This window comes from Simochromis diagramma, unplaced genomic scaffold (genome assembly GCF_900408965.1).
Source record: "Simochromis diagramma unplaced genomic scaffold, fSimDia1.1 OVJJ01000321.1, whole genome shotgun sequence".
Classification (NCBI taxonomy): Eukaryota; Metazoa; Chordata; class Actinopteri; order Cichliformes; family Cichlidae; genus Simochromis; species Simochromis diagramma.
Window position 1 is genome coordinate 3,123,460 of NW_024386772.1, and position 9,165 is coordinate 3,132,624.

The following is a 9,165-nucleotide window of genomic DNA, read 5'->3' on the forward strand; positions in this document are numbered from 1 at the left end:
TTATTGGTTTATTTTGAGCAGCATGAAGGTTAACAAAGTGAGAATGTTTTTCCTGAAGCAAAGTCATCATTACAGTCTCAATTGTTTGAGTTTGTACAGAGATTTCTCCACAACGCCTGCTGATCACAATTATTGACAGTCTGATATAATAAGTTGCTTTATTTGGAAATGTGCAGGGCTCGTCTCTGTCATTGTCTGACAGAATTGCACCATCAAGATGTGGTAATTCCCAAATTGGCCAGCAGGTGTCACTGTGGAGATGGGGTTCAGATTGTTTCGAAGCCTCGATATTATTGCGGCACAAATGGTTTGAATTCTTCAGTGTTTTATGAAGCCTCGTTTGGCCCATCACTATTTACAAGGTCTTTGGAACAGAAAGGTAACAAATCCAGAGTGCCAATCCCACATGAACAGGAACAGAATCTCCTCCACTGTCTCACACACAGGAACGCCAGGCTTCAAGGCAACAACAGAAACCAGACTTACTGATCAGAGAGGGTCTTTCTGGTTTTGAAGTGAACTGCAGCACTTTTCTTTGGGAATGGCTGCACTACAATGACTTTACGCTCAGTTCAGTTTTGTTGGCATAATCAGAGAATGATAGGTATGCACCACTGACTCATGTGATGACTAAAACACCTGCATGGTATGCACCTTACCGATTGTTTCTGTCATGGAGACTTCAGGCTTTCCTTTCAGTTTATGTTAGGTTTTCTTTCTAATTCTATCTAGAAATCTTATATTTTCAACATTGTGCCCCTGTACTGTTCCTCATTTCTGTTTTACTTCTAGTTGATTGTGGTCAGATTGTATTGTCATTGCAGAGTTTATAATTGGCCTTCCCTGCTTGGGCTCATTGTGACTCTTTAGTCATTTCTGTTTACTTCTTGTTATTTTATAATCCAGATAATGTTAAGAGTTATTTAAAGTTATATCCTTGTCTTTTTATGTATTTAAGACCAGCCTCCTCTAGTGTTTCCTTGTATGTCATTGTCATATCTGTTTAGTGGTTTGTTTACTTTCTGTTTTATCTGAAAGTCCCTTGTGTGTGTTTACACAGTCCTGCCCTGCCTGTCAGTCATTGTTTCAGTATCTGTTTGTGTGCTCTCGTGTTCTCCTCGTGATCCTTTTTGAAAGTTTTCTTATTTTTTATGTGTGTTGTGGATTACTCCTCGACTTTAACAAAAGGTTAGTTTTTTGTTATTTCTGCATAACTATGAAAACTGCATTTGGGTCCTAACGTTCACTCCATGACAGTTTGCTTTGGAGGAAGTAGTTTCAATGCAATGTGATGACAGTATGTGAACTTTAGTTAACTATATTAAACTAAAATGTTGTTAGGTTGAATTCAATTTATGAAAATAAATTCTAAATATTCTTTTATTGTACAGCAATTCAAAACTAGTTACAAGTTCAGAGACAACACTTATTATCAAATTGAACTTCAGCTGCCTATTGTGTTTTATGACTGCATATTGATGCTTACCATGTTGACAAAATCTGCCCATAGACAGTCAAGTCTGACAAGATTTCACAGTTTCTGTAACACATGCGGGACCATAGACACACACAAACACACATACAAAGTTGAAATCATAGCAGTAATATTGCTGATATCCAAATATCCAGATATTAAAAAAAAGGTTAAATCTGAGAGGTGAATGAAACAAAAACGGCAGAGATTTGGTGCTCATTGTTTGCTTTTCACTATTAATCTGTTGTTTCTGTAACATTAAATATGACATTTGAGCTGCTTTGAATACTTTGAGAGTAGCCTCTCCTTGTGAAGACAGAAGTGTGTGTTGTTTATATGTGTTTTTGTATTTTAAAGGTGAAACTAAGTACTAAGAACACCCTGTTTGACAGGTTGATTGTGGTATGTTAGCACTTTAGGTGTTACTAATCACTCTGAATCTCTTTCCTGGAACCTTCAAAATATATGCAGGTGTTTTAAAACGCCTTTAAAATGCTCCAATATTTATTGGATCAAAATTTTGATGCCTAAGTTGTCCAGTGGCTTTGAAAAAACCTGAAGAAAGGTTACATCAGGAAACACAGCTTGTTTGGGAATGGCATGTTATGACTTGCTTTGGTGAATTTTGCAAAAATGTGTGAATATTTTTCCTGTTCATATCAATGTCAGAGTGCTCAAACACAGGTCACTTTGGAGCCCCACCACCTCTCCGGCATACTTTATTATAGAAATGTTATTCGAAGGTTATGAATTATGGGAGTGGCTGTAGCTCAGGTCACCTTCTAATCAGAATGTTGAAAGTTCAATCCCCATCTGCTTCTGTCTGCATGCCAAATCTCCTTGGGCATGATACTAACCCCAAGTTTGTCTTCAGTTCATCCATCGGAGTATGAATGCATGTGAACGTTAGACAGAAAGCACTTACATAGAAAGATAGAAGTGTGCAGAGTGCTTTGAGTGGTCAGAGTAGAACAAAACTACATAAGAACCAGTCCATTTACCATTTTAATTCAATTCAGTTCATCCATTCTGATGCAGGGTTAACACAGAGAAACAAACCCCACTAATTTCATGTCTGTGGAATACTGGGAGAAAACCTATCCAAAAATGTGGAGAACATGCAAACTCCACACAGAAAGGCCCCGACTTACAGGACTTAAAGAATCTGTTGCTAACATCATGGTGTCAGATGCCACAGCACACCTTCAGGGGTCTATTCTATTCTATTCCTCAATGGGTTAGGGCTGTTTTGTTAGCAAAATAGGGACCAACACAATATTAGGTAGGTGACTTTCTCTGACTTTGAGATTGTGGAGAACTTGGAGGACTTCCTACAAGTTGAAGGAAAAACACATGCTGGGCTGGGATATCTTTGCTGTACTAATTATATATGTTTAAATCTGACTTAAGAATGATCTGGATCCAACTCCTTCTCTAACAGGAGATATCAATTCTTCTAGCTGCACTTACAGCCCTGACGGAAAAGAGGGAGCGTGAAGACGCCAAGATGTCCAAGAAGATGCCTACTTCCCCATTTGACAGTAGTTCAGATGATGGTAAATATGCTAAGATACAACACTGTGAAAACCTTCATATGCAAATGAAACTGCATGCTAAGTAACATGTTTATGGAGCATAAAATTGGCAAAATTTGCAATGACAAAATATTTTCATCTTCAAAAGTAACTTTTCTGTGATGTTAATAAATGAAATGACAGCGAACAAACTCATGAAAACATTTGTAAGTGTTGATTTTTGTTTTCTTTCTTTTGAGCTTCCAATCAGGTTCCATCAAATAGCCAGGACTATTTCAACAACAGACCTCCACAGACAACAAGTAACCCTTACAGGCTGTACCCCAACAGACCTCCACAGACAACAAGTTACGAGTACAGCCAGTTCAACAACCAGCAGGTCCAGAGCAGCAGTGCCTCCACAGATGATCCGAATCATGTCCGGCTCATAAACCACCTTCAGTTCAACAGCAGACCCCAACAAACAACAAGTAATGATTACAGACAGTGTCACACAGTCCACACAGACTTGGCCGCCTCCACAGACCTAGTGCGCAATCTCCAACAGTCCAGAATGTGTGGCTGTGTGGCTTGTCACATCTTCTACTGTAACACTGTAGTGAGGCACAACGCTCTCAGAGGCCGGGAAGGCGGTGTCATAACACTAGAGGTGGGCATAGAGAATAGAGGCGATAGGCGGAGCAACAGCTTTAGATACTTCACCAACAGACGCGTTAATCATTATCTAATGGTGATCCTAATCATTAATTTTAATATTGTGCTTTTAGTAATGTCACTCTTATTTCATGGCAGGATATAAATTACTCTATGAACAAACTGCCACCAGCATTAGATAAAAATGTGCAAAACTGGAGATGCCAGTTAACAGAGAAAAACAGAAATGGAAGCAGCATCTAAAGACAACAAGCACCAAAAGGAAAACAAATGATTTAAGTCTGAAGCTTTTTTTCCTGTTTCACATTTCTACTATTATTGCAGTGGGACAGTATAAATACAATAGTGTGGAACAAATAACTCTAATAGGGACTAATTCAGAAAACTGGTGACTTCTTCATTTTACTTGCAAAAATTACTGATGTGCAATTTTGATTTGCCATCTTCTGTTTTCTTGAACTGGTCATTTGAAGGATTTCACATTTAAAGCAAATCTGCACTGGCTGTTTCTTTAATATACAGTCAGTGGGTTAATGCAGGCACTTTCTGTAATCACTCTGTGCAAGTCTTACCTTAAACTCCACCAGGGGGCAGCATTTCACCAGTGCTAAATATTTTTTCTTAACCTTTGATTTTTATTTTCAGCCGTACTTCCATGTCCTCAAGAGGCTTCGGCTTTTGACTGTAATTAAGAAGGTTAATGACAGGTCTGGTTGACTCACTGCACCATCTTGTGGCACAAATTGGTTAATACATGAAAGCGGAGCCCAGGCCTGTTTTCAACCGTGTACACCGATATTTTGGGCACAGAGTTCTGGCAGTTCTTAAGAGCTTCAGTTCATTTTGGAAGTAATTTACAAAAACTTTAAATGAAAAAAGAAAAGCACACAGCTGCACTAATGTGCGTTCCCAATAAGTTTAAACGGTTTTAAAACATGTAAATGTTACATGTTCACACTGAGAGTTAATAACAGTCGGCCACTACATGCACCTGTGGCATTTCTAAACAAACCCAAGTTTAATGTCTGTCTCTGTGTCTACGCACACACACACACACACACACACACACACAACTGTGTATTTATCTTGTGGTATTGAGTAACAGGGCAAGAGGCGGATGTGATCCACCTGCAGCTGCTGTGCACAGCGAGCGGTTTGGAGATTCAGGTCAGACTTGCGTTTTTACACCTTCCTGCGATCTGTGAGCTCTGACACGCCGAGAGCAGCTCGGCACACATGCATTCAGTCTGTTTTCTCATTTGTTTTGCATGAGGCTGGCCAGACAGAGTCCCTCAGTGAGGAACTCCTGTCATGCTACAGGAAGAAGCTGTTTGATTTCTAACCACCTTTCCTCCGTCTCTGGCTGAATATTACAGAGATGTCTGCTTGTGTCGGTGATGACGGATGACTAATGCCAGTGTTGGCTTTACAGCGAGATTTTAATTGTGACTCTTCTGTGTAGCTCAGCATAGGATTAATCATCTTACTGCCTCAAAATCTCTTTATTTTTATACTTATTTATATTCTGTATGATTGTTTTTGCTTCTCTGTTAAAGCACTGGATAAACTCTGTTTTTCTTTTTTAAAAAGGTCGCACTATAGAAATAAAGTTATTATTATTAATGAGACGGCACTGAAATGTCAGTTAAAAGAATAGAAATAGAGTTATATGTTTCACATGGCAACAATGACAGAATAATAAAGTGCATTTTACTTTCATTCTGGGTCAGTTTTAAACCTGAAATGAGGAAAATGAAGGAAACCTGACCGAGGCTTTAACACTGCAGGTAAACCAGTGGTTCAAACCAGGTGGAAAACTGGAACAATCTGGAACGAGTCCTACAAATATTCACACAAAAGATCAAACTCTTTAGTACATTGTTTTTACTTAGGGATTTCCTTGTTCGGCCAAGAAGAAGACCGCCATGTTTGTGGTCTGCAACCGGATTACATTCAAGACATAGAGAAGAAGTCACTCGTGCTTTTGTCTATTCTTTTTGGACATGAATGGACCTTCCTTACTAAATGCACATGATGCACTTTGAGTAATATGATATAGCTGTTTCTCTGTGTTATTTATCTATAACCCGAGTAATGCAATAATATTGTCTGATCTGTGTAAAGTACAATAAAATGGTCTGATTTGGTTTTACTTTGCAGATGATGCAAAACACACAGAAAGTAAGTGAACACAAAACAAACGTGTGCCGAATCAACTAAATGACACAATCTGAAAGAAAAAAAAGATCAAAAACTTATAATGCAAAATTAAACACAGACCAGGTTCAAGGCTTTTTCATTTCTGTGCATACCAAATTTTAGAAAAGCACAAAATCCAGATTTTTAAGCACAACATAAAAACATAAAGAGGATAAAAAATGACATGCATCATTTCTACTTTGCTGTGTTTGACACTTTTCTCCATGCAGTTAATTAAAACGTTAAAATAAATACACTATTTTCTGTTGTATCAACATTAACACACACACTCCATTGAGGTAATAGTCACTGATTGAATTATAAAAACAATCTAATACATAACAAAAGAACAGAACAGGGATGTAAAATGCATAAGAATTCACTTTTCTCTTTGCTTTTTCTGAGTAATAAAAATGTATCTTCACCATTTACTGTTTAGGAAGCATCTAAATAAGAAGACAAGCAGTTATCAAGATAACAGGATTTGATCTTTATCTAATGCACATAATGTGACTGTTTTAAGACTACAGAGGAAAATGAAAGAGAAGCGAGTCTCGTGTCGCTTAGTGCTTTTTAAAGCATATTTCAGTTTCTTATGTAAATGTGTAGTTTCATTGATTGAGCACATCCTGTGTTCATCTGCAGTCATTCAAAAATATGAATAACTATGTTGATAAAAAATGTTTGAAAAAATGACTCTATTAAACTGTCTTATAAGTTTTTTTTTACAGATCAAATGAGTGATGAGAACATTTAGAGGTGATGGCATGTGATGTGTGCACAACCAAACATCCTCTTATGCAAGTTTCATGCATGTAAAGCGAGAGTGCATGTAAGATTTCTCTCTCCAGAACAGACTGTACAGCCATGTGTGTGCTGCATGTTTGAGAACAAACTATACCGGAAAGCAAATTTAATAAAACTTTATACAGCACCAATTCACAACCACAGTGACCTCAAAGCACTTTAAACTGGAAGGTACACACCTCACAATATTAGAGAGAAACCCCAGTCTCAGTGTTCAGATGGTCTCCTGTGAGATCAGGCAAAGGAAAGCTAATAGACTTTTACTGCAGAGGAGTGCATGTGTAGCTGCTGGAGTACATTTGACGACTAATTAAGAATTCTCGTTTAAATTCAATTCCTCATCCTTCTGAAAATGATATGTGCTCACAGGATTTCAGACTACATGCTACTGGTCCCAGCTGTGGACACATTAGCCTCAGTCTTCTTGTAGGAAAATGATCTGTAAGCATCAAGCAAGTTTTTAAATTGTGGACCGTTGATTCTGTAAATGAATAATAATAATAAATACTACTACTACTAGTACCGCTTATAATAAAAAAAAAAATACTGCTAATTTAGCCCACATTTGAGAAATTATTTTGGTATGCGAGTTGTTGTAATAATAAAAGTAAATAATATAACAATTTTTTTTTTTTAAAAATAGTCATAATAACGCTGTTCTAATTTTTTTTAAATTAAAACCTGATTATGTGTTTTGTGTAGTATTAAATATTATTTATTTTATCTATCTGATGTAGCATTTCAGTGTAGATGTAGGATCTTGTGATTTCTGGGTTCCTAAAGATCAGGGAGCCTGTTTTTTAATGAATACACATCAGTCCTTAAAGAGCTGCAGATTATCCGTGTTTTTAGATTTTTAGATTTTAGATAAACTACTACCATGCTGAAAATAAGCAGAACTCAATGTAAAATTTTCCCCATCTTCATTTCTTATGACCATTCTGGTATCTTCACAAATGTTGCAGCAGCATCCTGCTCACAGTCGCTCCTGCTTTGATGAACGCATCTGCGTTTCTTATTTCTTCATTTCTTCATGTGCTCTGGCAGGTTTTCAGTCTTTTGGGTCTCTGCAAGTTGATTTAAATAGGACTGTACATTAGTGCAGTTCTTTGAAGATTTATTTATTCAGCAGGTAGGTTTGCAAAGTACATTTATCATCTGAATATTCTTGAGTGTGTTGTACCTGCAGGACATTGAATAAGATATTAGCATATATCATTTGTATGACTGTTATGTGGTATTTTAAGTGCAAAACGTGATGCTGAACTGAAATTAAAACTGTATTTTTTTTTAATGTTTTATTCAAAATATGTGAAAAATCACTTAATAACATAGTCAAGACATCACTAACATGGTAACCACAGGCACAGTTATCCACCCACTTGCTGTTATTTGTGACTGGCAGCCAATCGGAAGAAAGACAGCTTAAAGAGGGGAGGATCATTTTGAGTTGTGAATCATGCAGAGTAGAAAACAAAGGTTGGAGGTCCATTTTGATTTCTAGTGTTTTCTGTGTCTGCTTATGTAGAAGAGCCGCGCAGCCAGTTTGTTCAAAAATTGAAATATTTTAGTGTAAGTGACAAATAATGCTGCCTGCTGAGTGGTTGACTGCACTAATAACTTAGTCCAATTTCTTTTCCAGTTATGCTCACTTCTACCTTTAAAAACTAACATGGCAACAGTCAAGACATTGACGCTGAGTCTTTAAAATGTAAAGTCCAGAAGCCAGTGGATGACAGGTCTTTGGTTTAAACCCTAAATGTCAGCTCAGCATCTTTCTGGGGATCATGTGATGGCGCAGCATTTATAGAGAAGTTTCACTCTCATTGTAAACTCATAGATATTTAGTTTCTGTTACCGACCATTCCCTTTATCCAATTTTCAAACTTTGAAAAAAAAAAAAGCATGATGAAGAAATGATCAAACCAGTGAGTGATGTCCAGATTTCAGGTTAAGTAATTTAATTTAATTGGGTTGCTAAAAACTAGGGTTCGCTTAAGATGCTTGCATATTAGAAGAGATTCATCACAAGATATTTGGCCACTTGGCGAAATAACCGCTGGTGAGACAAAGTGGGCTTGACCTGAGATAGATTTTTCTGTATTTGCAGTTGAGTGACTGAAGTGACTCTCAGTGAGAGTGAAGAGTACCTGTGATTGACGTATAACCTGGTAGTAAATACATTAAAGGGTTACCTTGGCAACTGGAGCCTTCTTTAAAATGTAAATGTGTGGTATGTTTCATAAGTTTGTGTAGTTTATGTAGGTGCTCAAAAAACATAAATGCATACAAACTTTTAAAATAAATAAATAATTGATCCAAATCTTAATGATGCCAAGATTTTCACTGGGAATTTGTGACAGAAGAATAGCAGCAAGCGTGAAAGGGAAGGTTTACAAGAGTTGAAGATGTTAATATTTTCAGTGGGAATGATCAGAAATTAGAACATCAGAGGGACAGCTCAGGTCGGACAGTTTGGAGGCAACTTTGGAGGTT

At 37.2% G+C, this 9,165-nt stretch overlaps 1 long non-coding RNA gene across 1 annotated transcript; it reads left to right on the forward strand.

Annotated features, from left to right (window-relative positions):
- Positions 1-978: 978 nt before the first annotated feature.
- LOC120740435 lies at positions 979-6,794 on the forward strand. The gene is made up of 3 exons (XR_005697365.1): positions 979-1,188; positions 2,916-3,030; positions 3,249-6,794. It is a non-coding gene; the product is annotated as an uncharacterized LOC120740435 (long non-coding RNA).
- The last annotated feature ends 2,371 nt before the right edge of the window (positions 6,795-9,165 follow it).